Here is a 23163-nt window from a genome sequence, read left to right on the forward strand (position 1 = left end):
AAATCCTGCTTTTAATTCAGTCTTTTGGATATATACCCAGAAGTGGAATTGCTGGGTCATATGGTGGTTGTATTTTTAATTTTTTTGAGGAACTACTATAGTTTTTTTTTTATAGCAGTTGCACCATTTTATAACCTCACCAATAGTGCCCAAGGATTCTTCCTCAACATTTGTTATTTTCCTTTGTTTGTTTATTTGGTAGTGACTATACTAATGTGTGTGAAATGATATTTCATTGTATTTTTAACTTTTTTGAGGAACCTCCATACTATTTTTCATAGCAGCTGTACCTTTTGACATTCCCACTGAAAGTGTACACAGTTTTTAATTTCCCCATATCCTCCCCAGTGCTTGTTATTCTCCTCCTCCATTTTTTTTGGTAGTTGCCATCCTAATGGGTGTGAAGTGACATCTCGTGGTTTTGGTGAACATCTCTCTGATTATTAGTGATGTTGAACATCTTTTTGTGTGCTTGCTGGCCATTTGTATATCATCTTTGCAGAAATGTGTATTCAAGTCCTTTGCTTATTTTTTAAAATGTAATATTGTTTATTTAACTTCAAAAACATTTCAGCATTCTAAACATACTAAAAAAACCCAGAACGTTACAAATCGTGTTTAAGTACAGAAGGTCCTTTAACTTTCAGTGATACAGTAGCTCTTCACTTTACTGACAATGAAGAGTTCTACAGTTTGTTTAAAAACTAATGCACTCAACTAAGAACAAAAGCAAAATAAAACTTCTCACGCCATTTGACCCCCTTTGTCCACAGCTAAGATGGCAGCAGAATGCTATGTCACTATATACAGAAACAAGACAACCTGAAGCTAAATGGATGTTCACTGCAGACTCAACAGGTCCAGTCTCGCAGTGCACACCCTGAGCTACAGCCCCTCCAAAAGGCATCTTCCTCACAGCCTCAACGCCGAGCAAGGAGCATCAAGAGTTTGTCTTGGTTGTTTTGTTCTTTTCACAAACTATAGATATATACAGTTGATAACTCAGGCTTTCTAGCCAATAACCATATAGTTAACAACACTTTCTAAATAAAAAAAATGCCAGAAACATCTTTAAATGCCTGTCACACCAACAGCAAAGTGCACAGAGTGAGATGAGGAGAGTGCCTTTTCATTTTAAAAATGTTTGGAAATATGTACAACTTTGATACAGTTTCAGGGTGCTCCAGACACCCATGGCCACTCGACGTAAACCACTGACAATTTCTAGAGCACTTTGAGAAACTACAATATGATTGTGATCAAATTTTGTAATTAAACCTAATGAGGGCAACAGATACTTCTCAAATAAGAGATGTGTCAATTACGATGCTCCCCTACTCTAAGGTATTCACAAGGAGACAGATAAACAGTTTCTTTATTCCTCCTCCTCCTCCTCTTCCTCCTCCTCCTCTTCCTCCTTGTCTTCTTCATCTTCCTCTTCCACCTTTTTCTGGGCAACTTTAGCAGGACCCTTTGCTCCATCAAACTTTCCTTTCAACTTATAGTCAGCAACATCCTTCTCCTACTTCTCCTTCAGCTTTGCCACCTTAGTGATGTAAGCCTGCTTTTCACTGTCATTTAAGTTATTCCACATCTCACCTAGCTTTTTTGCCATGTCTCCAATAGAGATGCCAGGGTTTGTGGATTTGATCTTGGGGCGGAATTCTGAACAAAACAGGAAGAATCCAGACTGTGGCCTTTGGAAGGCATTAGGATTCTTGTTCTTCTTGCCTCCCTTAGCTGGTCCATAATCCTTCATTTCCCAATCAGTGCACTTATTCCGCCTCTGCCATTTCATCAAATTTAGATTTCTCTTGCACGGACATTGTCTTCCACCTCTCAGAGCACTTCTTGGAATATGTTGCAAAATTGACAGGGACCTCTGCGTTTTTCTTCTTATGTTCTTCTCTGCATGTCTGCACAAAGAAGGCATATACAGACATCTTGTCCTTTGGTTTTCTGGGGTCACCTTTAGCCATCCTGACTGTATTGCTCACTAGTCTGAGCAGCACAGGGCACAACGAGCAGCTCAGTGCTCCCCAGCCTCAGGCTAGCTGCCTCCACGAAAGCCTCTCCTTTGCCTATTTTTAACTAGGTTATTTAATTTTGTTGTTGTTGTTGAATTGTAGGAGTTCTTTATGTATTCTGGGTATTAACCCGTTATCAGATATATGACTTGCAAATATTTTCTCCCATTCTGTATGTTACCTTTTTGTTCTGTTGATTTTATTATTGGGTGCATAAAAGTTTTTGTTTGAATTTGGATAAAATACTATTTATCTGTCTTTGCTTTTGTTGTCTGTGATGTTAGCATCATATCCAAGAAATCACTGCCAAATCTGATGCCATGAAGATTTTCCTCTATGTTCTCTTCTAGGAGTTTTATTAGCTTTGGGTCTTATATTTAGGTCTTTCCTCCATTTTGAGTTAATTTTGTATAAGATATAAGATAAGGGTCCAACTTACTTGTTTTGTCTGTAGACATCCAGTTGTCCCAGCATCATTTGTTTAAGAGATTGACCTTTCCTTGTTGAGTGGTCTTGGCATCCTTGCAGAAGATCATTTAACCATATAGGCAAGTGCTTATTTCTGGGCTCTTTATTCTATTATTATTATTATTATTATTATTATTATTTTGGTTTATATATCTGTCATTATGCCATTACTACACTGTTTTGATTACTGTAGCTTTGTAATATGTTTTGAAATCAGGAAATGTGAACACAACAACTTTGTTCTTCATTTTAAAAATTGTTTTCACTATTTGAGGTTTCTTGAGATTTCATTTTAGAATTTTTTTTTCTATTTCTGCAAAAATTGCCATTTGGATTTTGGTGGAAATTCCACCAACTATATAGATTGCTTTGGGTAGTGCAGACATCTTAACAATATTAAGTCTTCCAATCCACGGACATGAGGTATCATTTCATTTATTTGAAAGTCTTCTTTGATTGCTTTCATTAATGTTTTGTAGTTTCCAGTGTATAAACCTTTCACCTTTTTATTTAGATTTATTCCTAAGTATTTTATTCTTTTTGATGCTATTGTAAATGGAATTGTTTACTTAATTTCATTTTCAGATTGTTCATTTAGTGTATAGGAATGCAACTGATTTTTGTATGTTGATTTTGCCTTCTGCAACTGCTGAATTTGTTTATTAGTTCTAAAAGTTATAAGCTGTGGTATTATCTTTAGGGTTTTCTGTGTGTAACATGATGCCATCTGTGAATAGAGATAATTTTAATTCTCCCTTTTTAATTTGGGTGCTTTTAGTTTATTTTTCTTGCCTAATTGCTCTGGCTAGGACATCCAGTACTACTGAAGAGAAGTAGCAAGAGTAGTCATCCTTATCTTGTTCCTGATCTTAGGGGAAAAAGGCTTCAGCTTTTCACCACTGAGTATGACATTAGCTGTAGGCTTTTCATATATTGTCTTTATGATGTTGAGGTAGTTTCCTTATATTCCTAGTTTGTTGAGTATTATTTTAATCATGAAAAGGTATAGAATACGTCAAATACTTTTTCTGCATCATTAAAGAAAATCATAACTTTTTGGTTCTTCATTCTGTTAATGTGGTATAATTCTGCCATTCTTTTATAGTTCCTAAATCCTGTTAAATCTTCCCTTCTAATCTTTAGCTCCTTGGCAATAATTTCATTATCCAGTAAGGATTTTTATCAATATTTTATATGTTGTGATATATTAATTTTTGGAACAGACTTGATTTTTCCAGCACCCATCATTCTAAGCCTTGTTTCAGAGAAATGTGATCACGCAGCCCTTATTTTATAAAACTTTTCTCTGAGTTCTCTTTTGCCTCTTTCCTATTTTTAGTCTCTTAAATTCCTAGGTAACCTCTTGTGTGTCCCTCAGAAAATTTATTCAGAAACCTTTTTCTTTTCTGTGAAATTGCTCAGTATGATGACTCACAGTGAGCCAATGTTAAAACAATAGTAACCAGAACTCAACATTCTCATGCATGCCAATATCGTCTCTTCATCTTGAATATTTTCTAAGCCTATGCAACTTAGATGCAGGCCGTAAGAATATCCTTGGTTACTGGTGCAAAAAACAGTCAAGTAACAAAATAGAACAAAATGATAATTGGACCTAGGAGACACTTGGCAGTGTAGCAGTTTTATTTTAAAAGTCAAATCATATTTTTAAAACTTCAGGACATTTTATCAATGCTTTACTTATAGGTGTAATCAGTTCCATTCAGAGAGAAATGTCTAAAGAATTAGATCATAAATGAAGGAAAGACAGCATGGAACAAAATGGAAAGAATGCAAATCATGAGAAATGTCTTGTCCTTTCTAATACTTGTGATTCCTAAGTTCTGCTTTCTGGAGAGGTCGTGAGTGGGCAGAGACAAAGCATGCAACACAAAAGGAGTAGCATGAAGTCAACCACAAAATGCTGTCTCACCACAGTTATTTTCTAAATACTGTCATCATCACATTTCTCTGTTAATAAGTCTATATCACAGTGGTATTAATGAAAATGACATGTCTAAAAGCAAAAATTTACATAAAGTTTTGTATTAGAGGGTCATGAATGCTAGTTGAAAAAATTCAAAATTCTAGTTGGGACTTTTTTTTGTTGGTTTTTTTTTTTTTTTTTTTTTTTTTTTGAGACAGAGTCTCGCTTTGTTGCCCAGGCTAGAGTGCCGTGGCACAATCTGGGCTCACTGCAACCTCTGCCTCCCAGGTTCAAGCGATTCTCCTGTCTCAGCCTCTGGAGTAGCTGGGATTACAGGCACCTGCTACTACACCCAGCTAATTTTTGTATTTTTAGTGGAGACAAGGTTTCACCATGTTGGCCAGGCTCTTCTTGAATTCCTGACCTCAGGTGATCTGCCCTCCTTGGCCTACCAAAGTGCTGGGATTACAGGCATGGGCCACCGTGCCCAGCCTTGACATTTTTTAATTAGGTGAATTGGCAATTGGATCTTTTTCTACCTTTTCTTTTGAGAAGGCTTTTTTGGTTGTTGTTAATCAAAAGCTTTTTCCCCCTTCATTAATGTCTAAGTACATAAATGCCTACCTGACACTCTTATTTTTGTGGGTAAAACAGCTCAGTTTTTGTACTAGTATTATAAAATTCTGGTTTTGATAATTCAAAGTCATGAGGTCTATGCAGAATTTCTTATGTGAAACACACACAGAAATCCAGTGTCTTATAAAATGATTTATATTTCATTCACGTTTCAATTCTATTTTTGGTGAAACTTGATCATTAGCAGACACAAATGTACCTTGAAGCCTTGGTCAGTATATAATATGTGATATATCATCACCTACAGCACTAGAATCTCCTCATCTTTTGAAAACTGGGCTAGAAAAATGCAATATGCAGGACAACCCCAAATTCCCATCTTTTCAAAGATTGCCAAGCAAATGTGAACCTTCTGAATTTGCTGAGACTCTGATCTCCAGTGTGAACTCAGGTTACCTGCCCTTCAGATTCTAGCTGTGGCCTTCAGAGACTCTGCTGAGGCACTGCAAGGATGATGTTCTTTGTCATAAGCTCACTGAGCACTTATTTCATGCAGCCAGGCAATAAGCGTATCAAATTCACCTTCAAACTTTTGGCTCTGTGGCTTGAAAAAACCCAAACAAGAATTTTTCTGGAACAACTCTTTCAAGAATCCTAGTTTGGTTGGTCTGACTCCCAAGGGCTATTTGTGATTAGATGATTCCTCCTAAGGGTGACAGGTTCTGTTGAATTTCACATTAGGTCCAAGTTCCTCACGGCCCTAGTGTATACTGTAGTATAGCCAGGGGGATCACAGCCAAGGACTAGATGGTGAAAGGGCAAACTAAAATATACAGGTGTGTTCCAAAAAAGGAAGAACAAGTGCCCATATAAAAATAATTTTATGCTATATATTTTATATAATATAATGACATTTATACTATAAGCTAAATTTTCAAAGTTACACCAACAACAAATAACACAAGTATACAGAATCCCATCGTTCCTGAAAATCCTGGGGCTGTGTAGTTTAGAAGCAGAATTGAGCACGTCTGGGCCCATACAAAGAACCCCAGAAGCACTCCTCGTATTCTTTCCCAATGTCGTTCAGACAGCACCATTTCAGGATACCTGTTGACTTGGGAAGTGAGGGTGATCAGCTCCCTGCTGCCTCAGGCACTCTCCCTCCACATAGTCCCTGGGCACCCCAGGTTGGAGCACAATATCAACCTGAGGGGAAGAAAGTTGGGTCACTCATGGGTCCGTGAACCCAACTGAGAACTGGTTAAGTGGTTAGCAGGCAGGGCTGTTGAGTGACGTGCAGGCCGCTCCCTCTCTCTTCCCAAGCAGCTGGGCTTCTGGAATGCAGATGCCCGGCTGCCTTCCTGCCAGACAGTGGAGAGTTGGGTTAGAAGGGGGAACATCTGGGGAGATTTCCGGTAGCAATCTCCGGAGGCTGAGCTAGATAATCAGGCTTCATAAATTGGGTTGACTAGACAGTAAAATATTTATTATGATTCCTCTTTTTTTTTTTTTTTTTGAAGTTCAAAAACCCTTGTCATCCCCGGCTGAAGCCTGTGTCCACATGAGAGGAATTCATAATGAAATCAGAAGTAGCCTGCCACCACTTACTCATGACCTCCACCTGCAGCAGGGAGGCAGTGATTGGATCTGCATATGTGCTCCATTTAATTGTTTTTTTCCTAATAAAACAGAAAAATCCATGAAACAACAACAAAGAGCAATCCAAAAAAAAAAAAAAAAAAAAAAAAAACAGCCCCTGTGATGGTCTTTTATTCATTCTTGATGTATCAAATACTTTCTTACATGGGTGAAAAACAGAGGCAAATAGTTTGGATGTTGTTTAAAAATAGACTTTCATATAAATAATGTTTAGTCTTAAAGATACCTATTATTATTTTAACCTTGAATCTCTACTAAAAACAAATGGTGAGTTGTAGAATTATTCAGATAATTCAGACCAAAATCCTGGTTTCTCTTTAAATATTTAGATAATGGAACAAAAACAGCTACAGCTGATGTGTGTGATTAGTGACCAAGTGCTTTCTTTGGGAAAGTGGATGATGTCTTGGCTGTACCCTCAAACTAAGTCCCATGTCAGTGGAGAGCACTAGAGGTTTATTATAAAAGAGGGATTCAGATTTCTGTCAAAGGTGCACATTTATTTTTTTTTTTGAGATAGGGTCTTGCTCTGTCACTCAGGCTGGAATGCAATGACATAATCACAACTCACTGCAGCCTCCACTTTCTGGGCTCGATTGAGCCTCCTGCCTCAGCCTCCTGAATAGCTGGGACTACGGGTGTGTGCTCTGTGCCACCATGACCGGTTAATTTTCTTGGTTATTTTTTTTGTAGAGATGGGAGTGGTCTCACTATGTTGTTCAGGCTGGTCTCGAACTCCTGGGCTTGAGTGATCCTCCCGCCTTGGCCTCCCAAAGTGTTGGGATTACAGACATGAGTCATTGTGCCCAGACTCTTTTTTCTTAAATGCTCGCACTAGTTAATAATTTGGCATTTAAATGTTTCAGTCAATTGGTAATCAACACCGATTACAGAGAACAGCTTCTCCACCTGGGTATAAGATGACTGCTGCTTCAGGCCTCGCTGCCCATCTAGCCCCAGCTCCTGCCATTCCCCACAGCATCCCACGTTCCAGTGAAACTTCCTCAGCATTCCCAGTCTCATCCAGATGGCCCACTCCTCCATGACTTCACACCTGCTGTGTGCTTCCAGACTTTGTTCTTTGGGAAACCTCCTGCACATCCCCTCATGGGGCCCCCTGCTCCCATCCTCATCAACTCCTTGATACCTTTCCAATCAATGTGCCTTCCACCACAGTCTATGCTGAGAAAGGTATCTGCCTTTTGAGCTTCCATTTTATCCTGTTTACATCTCTAAGATATCACTTATTTTTTTTACTGAGTGCCTCTTCTTTGGTAGGTCCTGCTCACTTGGTAAGAACACAGACACAGTTCCTGCCCTCCTGAGGTTGACATTCCAGGTGAGGAGAAAGATGACCGACGTGCATGGGAAATGATGCCAGGAAGTGCCATGACAAAGATACAACAGAGGTTTTTCTTGTTTGACTTTCCCCGTAGACTATGAACTCTTTGAAAACAGAGACAGTAAATCTAGCATAGAGTGGAGTGTTAGCATATACTACATGCCAGTCAATGTTGAATGAATGAGCAAATGAAAGCATATTTAGTGGACTTCTCATGATGTTTCCAACCCTTCCAATAATGGAGGATATAAAAGAAATAAATAATAATTTTACTTATTATGGTTGGAAAGTTTTCTCAAAGAATATCTATGAGACATTTTCAAAGATAAAGAATTTTCCCTTTGACTACAAAACAACAATTAGTTCAGATAGCCAGGCACAAGGCCATCACCTCTTCTGACTGTCACTGATCATCATTCAGACAGATCATCCACAAGACATGTAAAAAATGGTGGTTCTCTACTCCAGGTTTTTATTTCTATTAACTTCTACGGCATATAATCGTGAACAAACATTTGTAGTCAATATTTGATAAAAAGCCTGATTCAATCAAGTAAATAAAGCATTAGAAAAAGTAATTTCATTCCTTTGCTAAACTAAATCCATTAAGACACCAGTAGAACTGAGGACAAAGGATATTTAAAACAAAACAAAACAAAACAGTGAGACCCATTGCTCATTTGCATTTTAAAATTAATTGCTGCCCTAATTATTCGTCAATAGAAGCATAAATGAAGCAAATATAACTTAGCGTAAGCTTTTAGACACCCACAGGATTCTCCTCGCAAGAGTAAATGGTTGTAGTGGTTCTCTGTGACAGTTTATTTTTGTTGTCTTCCCATGACTGAAGAAAGAGAAGAGTGAAGCCATACAGAAATGAAACAGACTCAAGGGAAAGAGATGGACACAAGTAGTTACCTTTAGTTTTCACCTGTAAGATGTAAGAAGGAGGGCTGGGCATGGTGACTCACTCCTGTAATCCCAGCACTTTGGGTGGCTGAGGTGGGAAGATTGCTTGAAGCCAGGAGTTCGTGACCATGCCTGAGCAATATAGCGAGACACTGTCTCTTCAGAAAAGAAAAAAAATTAGCTGATCATAGTGGCATGCACCTGAAGTTCCAGCTACTCAGGAGGCTGAAGTGAGAGGATCTCTTGAGCCCAGGAGGTCAAGGTTGCAGTGAGCCAGGATTGCACCATTGCTCCCCAGCTTGGGTGAGAGCGAGCGAGAGCTTTTCTCTAAATAAAATATTTAAAAAAAAAGATGCAAGAAGGTAATAACCAGTAAGGAATGTTGGTACCAAGGAGCTTCCTTGGCAACCTTTCTGAAGCTACACTTCCATTAATTGTAAAGTGTGACTGACTCCATGACCCCAAAGTGGAACCAAAAGCTGAAAAATGTAGTTCAGCATGGAGTTGTTACCTGTCTTGCTTTGTGTAAATCTGATTGATTGACTTGCATATTTGCTCCATCTACGTTCCCTCTGTCTTAGTTTCAGCTGCTATAACAAACACCGTAGACTGGGGGTGAGAGCTTAAATGATGATTTATTTCTCACAGTTCTGCAGGCTGAGAAGTCCAAGATCACAATGCTGGCTGATCAAGGTTCCTGGTGAGGACTTTCTTCCTGGTTTGCAGATGGATGTCTTCTCTCTGTGTCCTCACATGGCAGAGAGAGAGAGAGAGAGAGAGGGAGATAGAGATAAATAGAGAGAGAGAGAGAGAGATCTTGGGTTTCTTTCCCTTCTTATAAGGTCATTAATCTCATAGAGACAGTGACACCTTCATGACCTCATCTAACCAAAATCATCTCCCAAAGTCTCCACCTCCTGATACTATCATATTGGGGGCTAAGGCTTCAACATATAAAATTTGGGGGGACACAAGCATTTAACCCAAAGCACCCTCCCACCATGTCGACAGAGCAGTAGGAAGCATTTAGCACAGCTGGGAAAATTTCTCTGGCACGTAATCAGGCATTCATTGTTGGTAATCTCTATCAAAAGCTTATGAAGCAACACAATGATGCTGAATGGCAAACAATTCTAAATCCCAGTGATTTAAATTAACTATCGTCTATGCTCATGCTTCCTGGGCTGCAGGTCAGCTGTGGCATGGGTGATCTAAGTGGGCACAGCTAGGCACCTCTCCTCCAGGTATGCTTTGCAGGTGCATGGGTCAGTTGGAAAAACTCTGCTTCATCCACAAGACATGTAAAAAATGGCTACAGTTTGTATTCAGGTCTGTTTCACCTGTCTCATTCTGCAATGATCATCACAGGGCATAGAGCTGTCTGATTTACAATCTTTTTAAGGTGCAAGTAGCAGCTCTCAAAGTGGTATGTGTAAACATGCAATGCCTTAAGGCCTAGACTCCAAATCGACATATGGTCATTTCTGCCTACATTTCACTGGTCAAAGGAGTCCCATAGTCAAGGTCAACATCAGTAGGGTGAGAAAGTAAACTCTTCCCATTGGAGGCCAGTGTGTTTCTGTGTTGGGGGCAGGAGGGGTACTAAATATTTGTTAAACAATAATTTAATCTATCGTAACTATATTTAAAGAAAGACCTTTATTTTCTGATTTAGGCCTCTACACATGAATTATTTCAAGTTTGCCCCCCTCCTGCTTTTTTTGGTTTTCTCCTGAGTTTGTTAATTATGTTAGAGTAGCCAGAAAGATCTTCTCTCCTTAGGAAAGGTATGTGGAAGATTTAGAAACACTTGACTTTGCATGAACTTCCAGCAGAAACAGCCAGACGTGGTCCAGTTGAGTCTTTGCCCTGCTGCTTGAGGAAGGGGACCATGGGATGTGGGTCTACGGGTCTTATTTGGATTTGAGGCCATGCATTGATGTGCCCAGTACAGACCAGATAGCAGAAATCTGCCTCCGCAGATGTGTACCTGACTTTACTGCTCCGATTATAGCATCACCTCTCCCCTGTCACCAACTGGCAACCCACAGCAAAGTATGTTTTTCTGATCATTTTGCACTCATTAAACACAGCTGTCACAACAGTAGATGCGAGGATGCATGCAAAACTTTTCTGCCACATCAAAATAAAGCTGAAACGCTTTTTTAAAAAAGAGCTGATGCCTTTGAAGCCTGTTCTCAAGGAGTATTGGAAATATCGCCTTTTGTCGTTGACAATTGAAAGCATTCCATTGCAACACAAATTAAATCTCTGCCCAGACTAAAGAAGCATCATCCATCAAAATTTTGCACCAGAAAGCATTTGGCCCACCATTTGTGGGGTTCAATCATACTTTTCCTGGGTCTGAATGACTAATATTCATTGTACTGGCTGATCTCTGCTCACGGTTTCAATAGAGAGAAGTAGTTCCCTGACTCTCAAAGGAATGTTACGAGTATAAGATAACCAGGCACCTACTACACCCCCTATTAGAGACTTAAACCAAGTGAATAGATTCTTGAGCTTCAACATGGACCCACTGGTCTAGATTCTCTGGATGGGAGTGGGGGCCATCCCTGATCCCAATGCAGTCATCAGAATCCATTTCACCAATCCCCAGGCCTGTGTGGGAACCAATAAGGACCATACATTTCAGTAACGTGCCTGTTGATGCAGCACCTCTTACATTTTCCTGTTGTTCACTCAGTGTCAGTCTTATCTCATGATCAGTCACAAGTTGACCCTGGCCTCTACTTCTCAGAGAAGCCCACCATCAGCTCCCCCTGCGCTGCATAATGAGACCACTACCTGTGTCCCTTTCATACCCTTTGCCTACCTCGATCACAGTAGTTTGCACTCTGTCCCCGTCGTCTGCTCACGCATCCTCACTAGACTGGAATTTTGAGAGTAAGGACTGTGTCCAACATATGTGTGGTTCTAATAGTATAACACAGAGCTTGACATAGAGGAGGGCCCCAGAAGGGTTGGTGACAGATAGGAAGGAAGGTGGGGGACAGGAGAACAATAGCATCAGATTGTTTCAAGGGGTGGGTGGGCACAGCTTCCAGCCAGATGCTGCTTGTGCACACCAGGTGACTACAGATACAGATTTTTCAGTCTTTATCTGCCTTCCTTCTTCCACCCCAAGGGCTACATGACAGCCTGGGCACACAGGCAACAATTATTAAGTAATGAGAAAAGATAAGAAGAGCTCTCATCTTCTGGGTGGCTGTATCAGTCAGGGTCCAGCCAGGACAACTCACTTCACTAGTTATTTCCTGCCTCGTCTCTGCCTACATTCCCCTTTTGACAAAGCCTAATGGGAGGCCAGGGAAATGGGGCACCTGTGCCATGAGAGCCAAGTGGCTGAGCAGTTTGGACTCATTCAGTTCCCTCTCTCATCACAAGATGGGACGCACATTTCAATGACCCACAGCCAGCTGCACAAGCTATGGTGTCTGATTAGGACACACCCTCGCTCTGTGTTCTTGCAGTGTGTGATGGCATTGCGGGCTACTTGAGGAATATGTGTAAGAAATTGAGATGCCGCCTCTTCCGTGATGTCACACTGGAGAGAAAAATCCAAAGACAGGATAGAAATAGTGAATTTAAGGGAATTATGGATGAACACCTAGAATCCTCTGGTGTTCCAGTTACTGCATAAATTAATGCTGGGCACTGACCAGAGAGCTGAGATGAGAGGAAAAGGAAAGGCTGAGGGTAGAAGGGCTCTGAGCTTGGTTAGTTTTGGTGTCTTAAATGAACCCATCATAAGTGATCTTAAGTGATCCCTCTCCTTGAGGGAGCCCATTGCTTACACAAGGCTCTGTCACCTCCTGGATAGCAAAGCATTAATTTACTGGGTGCTTTTTCTATACACAAGCCTACTGTGGTTAGATTGCATTAGTAATTTGAATTTATTAGATATATTATATTAACTTTTATCAACAAATCAAGTGACTGTGTGTCTGTCATGTGCAAGATACCTCTACCAGGGATACCACTCTCCCTTCTTGCTGCATAGCTAGCACTTTCTCTTCCTTCTGCAGGATGACCCAGAACATCCCCTTCAGAGGCTGTCCTGAAGCATCTCATTGGAAGTTGGTCTCTTATTCTCTATCATTTGTTATCTTAGGCTCTTGTCCCTACCTAACCATAATTATAATTGACAATCCATTCATTTATCTGCTATTTCTTTGCCATCTCTAGAAGGGCAGGACCAGCATCTATATCCTTGATGCTTGGTGCAGTGTCTGGCACATAATAGAAGTGAAGTAAAATGTGTAGCATGACTAGATACACACAAGGCATAATGCAAAATTAAATCAGATCCCTTCCTTTTTCTCAAAACTTGATAATATTGGGAAGAGCCATGTACACAGATAAGTAACAAAACAAAGCATTGCAACATAATTCCTTTTAAAAATGATGCAACTCATAGAAAGAGCTGTAGGTGATCTTGATGCAGGTACAGGTGGGTACCACGGTTTTTCAGATGAGTGGAAAAAGCAGGGAGTGGATTTGTGGTAGAAGTAGGAGCAGCATCCATGGCCTCATGAGCAATGTTCTTCCCATTCACTTTTTTTTTTTTTTTTTGCCTCCAGGCAGGATGTGTGAGTAAGTGATGAGTGTGTGTGTGTGTGTGTGTGTGTGTGTGTATCTAACCACAGCCTGAATTGGCACATGGAGAGCTACCCTGCTTGAGATGAGTTGCACTGGATTTCTTCAGGTCTTTGTTTTTGTTTTTGCTTTGAGGCAGAGTCTCGCTCTTTTGCCCAGGCTGGAGTGCAGTGGCACGATCTCGGTTCACAGCAACCTCCACCTCCCAGGTTTAAGCCATTCTCCTGCCTCAGCTTCTCCAGTAGCTGGGATTACAGGCATGTGCCACCATACCCAGCTAAGTTTTGTATTTTTAGTAGAGATGGGGTTTCACCATGTTGGCCAGGCTGGTCTCGAACTCCTGCCTTCAAGTGATCCACCCACCTCAGTCTCCCAAAATGCTGGGATTATAGGCATGGGCCACCACACCTGGCCCAGGTCTGTCTTTCACTTGGTCTTCTTCCCATCTCTATCACTCCCCACTGTCAAGCTGATGGCCATGTCCCGCCATGCCAGCAGTACATGCGCCTCCGTCATTCTCGAGGGTAATAGCAGCTTACAACCATTCCATAGGTATTATAGACAGTTGTTTAATTATACTATTCATGCCTCTCTTAAAAGTAACATCTGTATATCTTTTATTTTAATAAAAAAGCATTCATAATTCAATATAATTGGAAACATTTCTGGATATTTCCTGAAAACTTTAAGGATTATTCAGGGTGCATGGTGTGGGGCAAAACCAAGGCTAACTCTCAGAGGGTTAAAAACACCTGTCTGGAAGGGGACCCTGAAGATTGCAGCTCATCTGAGGGAACTTGCCCAGCCCTGAGCATTAAAGCAGGAAGCCACCTGGAATGGTAAGGACCACCCTGAACTGAGGAGGCTTTAGAATTTATTTTTTCATTAATGAGTGCTTCAGAAAGTGCACTGTCCCTAATTCCCTTCTTTGAAAGATGGAAACTTTAATGTGCAGTTAATTAAATGTTGTGTTGATTTGCAAGCCCTGAGCTCTCAGGGGCCTTGGGGAGGTGGAGGCAGGTTTAGAAATCAAACAACAGGGGGGACTGGCTGTCCCTGATCTGACCACAGTGCAGGCGGCACTGTTTGCTGCAGATGCCCGGGAGGCGTCGGAGGTGCCCCTGTGCCCAGACCCGCCGTTCTGAGCATTGGTGATTCGTGAACGGCTCTGTTTACCGTTGAGAGGAGCAGAGCCCAGGCAACAGGTCCAGGCCCCGGCAGGGAGGAGGTTGGCCCCAGCCTATATCTCTCTCCTGGCTGCCTGGCTTTCAGAAGCATTCTTTAAAAAAATTTTTTTCCTAGTGCTTCAGCATGTCTTTGTGCTGAGAGGAGCTGTGTCATGCTGGAATTCTTTTCACAACAAACTAAAGAACCCAGCTGTGGTGCTGGCTGCAGCCTGAGAACCTGCAGGGTTTCTGTATGCAGTTATTTACTAAGGGGAGCAGTGAAGCTGCTGAGGTGGGTTTACTTGTGCAAATCCTCAGCAGGCTTTGCAATGCCGGCAGGGCTGGGGTGGGGGGCTTTGGGCATCCATTCCCTGGGTGGGGTGGGGTGGGGCGGGGCTGGATGGAAATGCAAAGGCACTTAGAGATAGCAGAGTGTAAAAGGGACACAGACCTTATCTTCCCTCTCTCCCATTTTATAGATGAGTGAACGCAGTCAAGAAATTGAGTGTGTGATTTTGCAAGAAAAACTGGATTGCTCCAAATAACTAGAGCCTGTTAACAGCAGCAAGTTTATCATCAATTTGGCCCTGGCTAAAGGCACAACTTATGCAGTTACCAAATGACAACTTGCAGGGTTATTGCTACCAGAGCACACTTCCGTCAACCCTACTCATGGCAAGAACAAAGCATCAATACCTAATGAAAATACACTTGCTATTGTTTTGGCATGGGAACCCCTTTCTTGTAACTCTTCTGCATGGTCAGCTTGTTTACGATGCCCCCAAGGAGCTGGCGAAGATCCAAGGATTGGCTTTGGAGGGTCTTGGCAGTGCTACTATATTCTTATTATGAATAAAAATTTTAAACCCAAGCTGATAAACATATTTTTTTCACACTGAATTCATCAGGAATACATTAACATTTTCTAAAAGGTAAAGACAGAAAAAATGAAAGAATTGAAAGAACATTAGGATGTATTTGGCCACTAGGATCTCTGTTTCCATCAGCTCCTGCATATGAGCCAGAACTTCACCCCATATAACTAATGCACAGGGAATTAGCCTATGGAATAATGATCATTTCTGATGAACAGAATAAGAGCTTGTTCCCGTGTATGCGCAGAGCCATTCATCCTAAGAAAGAAATCTGGAGTGAAAGCGCACAGCATATTTTGCATAGGTTCTGTAAAAGGATCCAGGCAAAACAGGCTTTGCAACGTTAGTTATGATCATATATGGAAAAAGCAGTTACTTTCTGGGGTGACATATGGCTGAATTGGTACAATGCCCAGGAATCTCAATGTCCCCCTTAGAAGGGTGAGCCCTGGCTTCATCCTTCACCCACATCCTCAGTGGGACAAACTGCACAGCTCGTGGACAGATCACCGGTAAAGAAAATCACATCCACCTGTGCTGAGACCAAAGCTGCTGTTGGGCTCTGGCAGTTGGCAAGCACTAAGGTACCCTTCTGTGATCATAACTTTTTCTAAAGCAGGAAAATTATGAATGGAGCCCAAGCCCATCTGCTTAAGATTCAAGCATGGAGACATTCCGTAGTAAACAACAACAGCGACAATGCTGACAAAAACAACACATTTATTGTGAGGGCGATTCCACCCTTAAATGTTGAAAATTTAACCTTGCTCTGATACTATTCTGTAACCAGTATACCTATGTCCAGCATTCCTAACATAGCCAAGCCAATCAATTGAGCCTTATTGTGGAAGAGATGGGGAATGTGATCACTTGAATGTGTAATATTCATTCATCCACTCATTCATTTTGCTGACCATTAATTAATTCAATTAACCCTCCTGAGTACAGCTCTGTGCTAAGCATTAGGGACTCAAGATGATTCTTATCTTCAAGGCATCTAGCCTGGGGACAAAAACAGACGTACAACTAAGCTGCAGAGGGACACATCCTTTAGTTATGGGGACACCTGGAAGGGAGTGAGAAACTCCTTGCAGTTGTCCTTGGGAAGCTGGGGAGGACTTGAAACTTCTGAGTGGCCCTGGGAGCCACTGGAGGTGGGAAGGGCCAGTGCCCATAGGCCTAGGCCTGCCTGGTTGAGGATCCCAGCTGGGCTACTGCTTTGCTGTCTATAAACGATGGAGCCCTTCCAGTCTCAACTTCCTCACAAGTAAAATGCAGACGGCAATGCCTCCTTCCAGTGACGTTGTGAGGATTCAATGGGAAGTTTCATGAAAGGGCTTAGCAGGGTTTTTGGTGAGTGCTCAGAAGGTGATAGTTTGGTGTTGCTAGGGGGACTGAAGCCTGGGCTGAGAACAGGAGCCATGGAGAGTCACAAATGGTCTTCAGCCTTCAGAAGGCACTGTTAGATTTACTCTTCACAAAGAACATTTTGGGACATCTTGGTGTACGGATTAGAAGGAAGGACAGAAGCTGGTGAGCTGTGGGCCCCAGGATCAGCAGGGAGGATACTGAGGCAGTCCATAGACGCAGCTGTGAGGGTGTCCTGGAGCCGGAGAGAGGGAGAGGAGTGGATTGGAGACGTGTTTAGAAAGTGTTAATAAGATAGGCAGGGCTGAGGGGAGAGAACCAGAGAGGGAGAAGGGGGCAGATTTTGATGAGGAGGTGAGGGCAATGGCAGTGACTGAGAGGAGCAATAAAGCCAGGAGCAGGCTATGGGAAGAGGGAGTGGCTTCCCTCAGAAGAGGCGCCGCCTCCCTAGCTGTGAGCAAATGTGTTTAGGAACATGTTCTTCCTCCCAATCCAGAGACGGATTGCTGAGACGATTCCTGCTTTCCGGCTCCCCGACGCCCGCTGTTCTTTAGATCCGCTCAGCGGCGCTTTTTCCTGTGCCATGTGCCCAGATCTGAGCGAGGCTTGGGAAGATGCGAACGGGCTGTAAAATCTGTCCCCAAAACAGGAGAGTAAGAATGCACGGTGTGGGGCTGAGCTGAGTCCAGGGAGTGCGAGAATTTAGCAGTCGTGCTGTGCCTGGGCATTTCAGACTGTGCCACAGCCGGGCCTGCCTGTTCGGCAATGTGGCTGAGGAAGGGAGCCAGAAGCGCTGCTGCAGGGCTGGCTGTGGGCAGTGGAAGGAAGCAAACAGAGGCTCTCTGGCCACTTCTCTCCCCTGGAGGCTCTCCTCCCTCTACTTCTAGCCCCATTGCTGTGGGACAGTTGCATCCTGGGGCTCTCTGTGGCTCTCCCATCAGTGCCCTGGAGCTGGCATATGCGACACCTCCTCTGCCTAGGGCATTCAGGCATTCTTCAGTACTTGGTGAGCACCTCCTAGTGCCAAGCTCTGTCCTGGTCACAGGAGAGCACTCCTGTCCATGTGTGGTCCCTGTCCTCACTGCGCTTTGGGCCGGAGAGGAGCTCACTGTCTGATCCTTTACCCCGACTGTGGCTTAAGGGGTTTCATCTCTTGCTAGAGCCCTTCTAGGCAGACAGCAGGTCCTGGTTTGTGAGCAGGGGGCTCCTCCTCCATTTTGGAGCCTCAGCTGCCCTGCCTCCCCGGTAATCTGGTATTCTGGTAGTGCCTCTCTGGGCCCTGGTTTAAAAGGCTGAGAGCAGCTGTATTCTCCCGCAGAGAGCAAGCCCCAGGGACAGGCAAAGGGTGTGGCTTCAGAGAAGATCGAGGATCTTGCCATCTCTTTTACAGGTTGGCGCAGACTTTTTAGCAGTGTTAAACCCCTGATTGCTGTCATCAGTGGTGTGATTTTAGCAGATGCTCCCTCAGTACTTTACAATTAACCTGCACAGAGCACTTTGTGCGGGGGTAGGGCCTGGTCTGGGGACTGTCAAGTGCTTTATCTTATCTAAGCCTTACCCCTAGATCCCTGGAAGGCAGAGAGAATTTGGGAACGTCTGTGCTGTGAGCATGGAAAATTGGGACTCAGGTAAAAAGGCTGGTTCCTGGTCGCACAGCTGGTCATGGGTGAGTGTGGGTTTTGAACTCTGATATTTGGATTGTGAGTACAGAACATGTTTTATTGTGGCCCATGCCCTCTTCCTGAGTTCTTGAGTTTTAATCATTTCATTTTCTACTCTTTTTAGGCACTTTGGCAAAGAAGCGTGAGTTTTGGGGAAGCTCAAGGAAGAGGTACCAGGTAGAGAGAGGGCCAGGGCTGAGTTCATGGGCTCTTTCTAAATGGAAGCGTCTCACATTCAGGTAGGTTACGGCATGCGTCAGGAATATCTTTTCTCTATAACAGTGGTAAGCAATATGCAGTCATCAAGCTTTAGGAATGCAAACATCGATCTAGTAAGTTCAGGAGCAAAAACCTCAGTTCAGGTGGTGGAGTTCTTTGAACATAACCTCCCTCGTTCAAGTTTGAGCAGTAGTTGTCTCTCCAGCTGGAGCTGACCCTGCCAGGCTGGGGCTGAGGAACCATCTACCAGCCCAGGATGGACAGAGGCTGGCCCAGAGAGATGGCATCTGAGGCCATGTGCACGCAGCTGGTGTCCTGGATTGAGGTTGAGAGAGAGACATAGTCCTCTATCCTTTCCACACATATCCTCAGAAAGGATCTAGCAGGATATTCATTTTTCACTATTTTGTGAGTAGTTGGAGGAGGCAATGCCACCAAGAAAGCATTTTGCTACCCTTCCTTCCTGTGTACTGAAGACATTCTGTATATGTATATTTTACATATAACTCCTACAAATATGTAGACCATAAACATTTTTATTTTTCCTGAATTTTACTTTATGCAAAAAAGACATCATACTTTAAATTCTTAGTGATGAGAGTGAGACACCTGAGATGGCTCTGGTGGAAGATGGTAGGTCGTACTGTATTTGGATTCCAGAAGGTGAGGCCTCCCTGTGTCTATGGGCTGGGAATTGGGGGGGCTCATTCCACCAGGTGTTGGAGGTGGGTCCTGTGGCTCCTGTAAATTGGAGGTTTCTTGCCATTTCAGGGGCCTGAGCCTTATGTTGTGGAAAGACACCAGCAACAGGGAAGGGATGGTGAGTGGGGACAAGATAGACCAGCTTTGTCCTCGGTTCCATCCTCAAGATGGGTGTGGAGCTTCTTGTGCCCAGTAAGTTTTCATCCAGATACTACCTTACATCTGAGGTTATATCCCTGGACATATTTTTTTTAATTTAATTTTTATGAATACATCATAGTTGTACATATTTATGGGGTACATGTGATATTTTGATACAAGCATACAATTACTATCAAATCATAGTAATTGGGATATCTATCACCTTAAACATTTATCATTTCCTTGTGTAAGGAACATTCAATTCTACTCTTCTAGTTATTTCAAAATATGCAATAAATTATTGTTAACTGTAGCCATTCTATTGTGCTATGGAACACCAGATCTAATTTTTTTCTATCTAATTGTGTTTTTGTACCCCTTAATCAATGCATTTTTAATCCCTCCTTCCCCTCTACCCTTCCCAGCCTCAGCCTCTGGTAACCATCATCTATCCTCTACCTCCATGAGGTCGCCTATATAGCTCCCACATATGAATGAGAAAATGTGATATTTGTGTTTCTTTTTTTTTATTATTTGTAATTTTTTTGAGATGGAGTCTTGCTCTGTCTCCTAGGCTGAAGTGCAATGATGTGATCTCGGCTCACTGCAACCCCTGGGAATATTCTTGTAGTACGAACTCCGGCCACATTCTGCCACAGCTGATACCTGTAGGATAATTATTCCAGCTTCAGAGGAAAGCGAAATGATGACCAGAGATACCCAGATATTGTTCTCATTGTGAGTGTGGCTTTCAGTCAGTTAATGACAGGGATGTTGAGGGGAAAGAGGAAGTGCATTCCTAAGGCAAGTGGGTGGTGGTGCTTGCTCATGAGGCCTGTAATGCTGCAGTGGCCTTTTCTCTGGTCAGGTTTTGAGGGGTTGCCACCTCAGAGTTGGCCACGAGAGCCAGGGCTTCCTGGAGCTGCATCTTTTCTGGCATAAAGACCCTGATGGGTCTGGCAGACTTTCTCACAGCGGGAATGTTACCGAGGAGTCCACTCATGGGGTCAATCAAGGAAGTTCCTTGAGGTGGAACTCTGGGATGTTTGATCCTCTGTATGGACAGATACTGAGTCTAAGTTTAGCTGGGAGTCACTGCTCACATGGACACTTTGGCCTTCCTTAGCACTGGGCTGTTGGGGCTTGGCGTGAACTCGTTGATCACCTAAGATGAGATATGTGGTACTTTGGCCTTTGCATTATTTATTTGTACAACTAAACAGATTTCTCAGGTGTGGAGAAAAAAATTGCAACTTTGACCAAGGACTTGCAAACTTTATTAGTACCTCTGCAGGTTTTTTGGTTTTGTTTTCAAGATGGAGTCTCACTCTGTTGCCCAGGCTGGAATGGAGTGGCACCGTCTCAGCTCACTGCAACCTCTGCCTCGTTCAAGCTATTCTCCTGCCTCCGCCTCCTGAGTAGTTGGGACTACAGGCTCCCGCCAACACGCCCAGCTAATTTTTGTATTTTTAGTAGAGATGGTGTTTCACCATATTGGCCAGGCTGGTCTCGAACTCCTGACCTTGTGATCCGCTCACCTTGGACTTCTGCAGGTTTTTAATCCTTTTGGGGGCAGGGATCATGACCTTCCATCTGTGAATTTCATGCAACACCTACTAGTGACCAACACTTGTAGGAGGCCCCACCCTAATAGGCACATTTCCACCCTCTTTAGCCTCACCACAAACCTAGGAGGGATGTACGGTTCTTCCCATGTTTCTCCTGTAACTGAAAAATTGATTCTGAGCATATGACTTGCTCAAGATTCCATGCTGGCAAGTGTCTGGGCTGGCCTTTGGCGTTGGTGCACTCAATCTACCCTTTAACCTACGTGGAGGTCCAGATGGTCTTGGGAGGGTTTGTGGTAGAAGATAACCTGGGAAATTTTCTCCTGGCTTTCATCTTAGACTGAATCTACACAAGTGGCACAGCTCTCCAGGAAAGGGTGGGCCAATCCCTCTAGGCAACCTCTACAAATGTCCTTACAACCCTTATTGCCAGGAACTCTTCTTTTGATATTGAACTTAAATCCTCCTCACTCAAGGTTAAGCTGCAAGCTTCTCACTGCATACTAGATGGGGATGAAGTTGGTTACAATGCTCTGTGTGTAAATCTACAGTTCTTTGAGAAGACACACACACACACACACACACACACACACACAAAACAACCCAATTCCTCTACATGCTTTCCTTGCAATATAATAAAAAGCTCAGAGTTTCGACTTTAGGATTATTTTCTTTTGTTTGGAAAATATTCCCCAAATCAAATCTAACTTAGCTTTTGATTTCTCAAAATTAGTATTTTTCTAGCTGATACAATTTCTGTATGTATATTTTATAGCAGAAATAGTTAAATTACTGAGTTTTAGAAGTCCTGGCCTATAGACTCTTAAAATTATGAAGCAGATAAACTTCCTAAAGAAATACACACCAGATGTAATAAATTCTTGGAAAGGAAGTGTCCGTGAACTTAAGAGTTGGGTGATATTGTCTCTCTGAATGGAAAGGCATTAAGAACCAGGATTTTAAATTTGAAACAATGTGTGCATCATAGCAATTTGTGCTACATAAGAGGAAAAACTGCAGCACTTGTCTCTATTCTATTTTTATTTCTATTACGGATTACTTTTGTGTGTTTTTATGAGATCCTATTCAGAAAGGAGCCAGGGCTGTACAAGTCAACAGATTTCCATTTGGCCAGTATCTGAAGTAATGGGCATGAGTGCAGCAGGGTGAAGAGAGGGAGATAGGATGGGAGAAGAACCCCCTAGAACCACACTGAGCTGCCCTTGCCTCGTTTCAGCTGCCCTTGCTCCTGCCGCCGGCCCTGGCCTGCATGGTCACAACCTCCTGCAAAATGCAGAAATGTCAGGAAAATGAATGGAAATGCCCATATGGTGGGTGGGGACTTCTAAGGGAGGGATTCATTTCTGATTTTGTTCTGCGAGAGAAGGTAAGAAAGCTAAAGCAAGGGAGAGGAGAAAGGGAGACGGGGAGAGAGAGGAATGGAGAGGAAGGAAAGGGGCAGGAGGCGGCGAGCAGCTGTCAGGAGGGAGAAGAAGCGGAAAACACCAGTTCTACCTCCGGGCTGCTAAAAACCTCCTCCACAGACTTAGCCCCTGAAGGAGCTGGCAGTGTGACCCCTACCCCTCCCAGCCCCCTTGCCCCCGGCCTAGGCAGTGAGGTGGTGTTGGGGAGCACAAATGGCCCCACACCTCAGGGTCCTTTACATTCTCCACTCCCTCCCTCCACCCTATCCTCAGGGCACCTAGTGAGGACCTCCTGAGCCTGCTCTCCAGTGGGGGCTGTGCCACCCTTGCCTCCCCCTTCAACCTCCGCAGGCCTCAGCAAGTCCCTCCTCACACAGCAGACGCCCTGGCCCCCCTCCTCACCAGCTGCCTCTCCTGCCACCCCTGCCTGGAACCCTGTGCTTTTGCTGCCCAGAAGTGTTGGCAGTTTCCCCACAAAAGCCAAGTAGTGCACATCTTGCTTCCTAAG

The 23163-nt window shown here is 43.1% G+C and overlaps 1 pseudogene; it reads right to left on the minus strand.

The window, feature by feature from the left end:
• Positions 1-1125: 1125 nt before the first annotated feature.
• Positions 1126-1994, minus strand: LOC129463120 (high mobility group protein B3-like; annotated as a pseudogene).
• Positions 1995-23163: the final 21169 nt, after the last annotated feature.

Source organism: Symphalangus syndactylus, chromosome 14 (genome assembly GCF_028878055.3).
Source record: "Symphalangus syndactylus isolate Jambi chromosome 14, NHGRI_mSymSyn1-v2.1_pri, whole genome shotgun sequence".
In the NCBI taxonomy this organism is placed as follows: Eukaryota; Metazoa; Chordata; class Mammalia; order Primates; family Hylobatidae; genus Symphalangus; species Symphalangus syndactylus.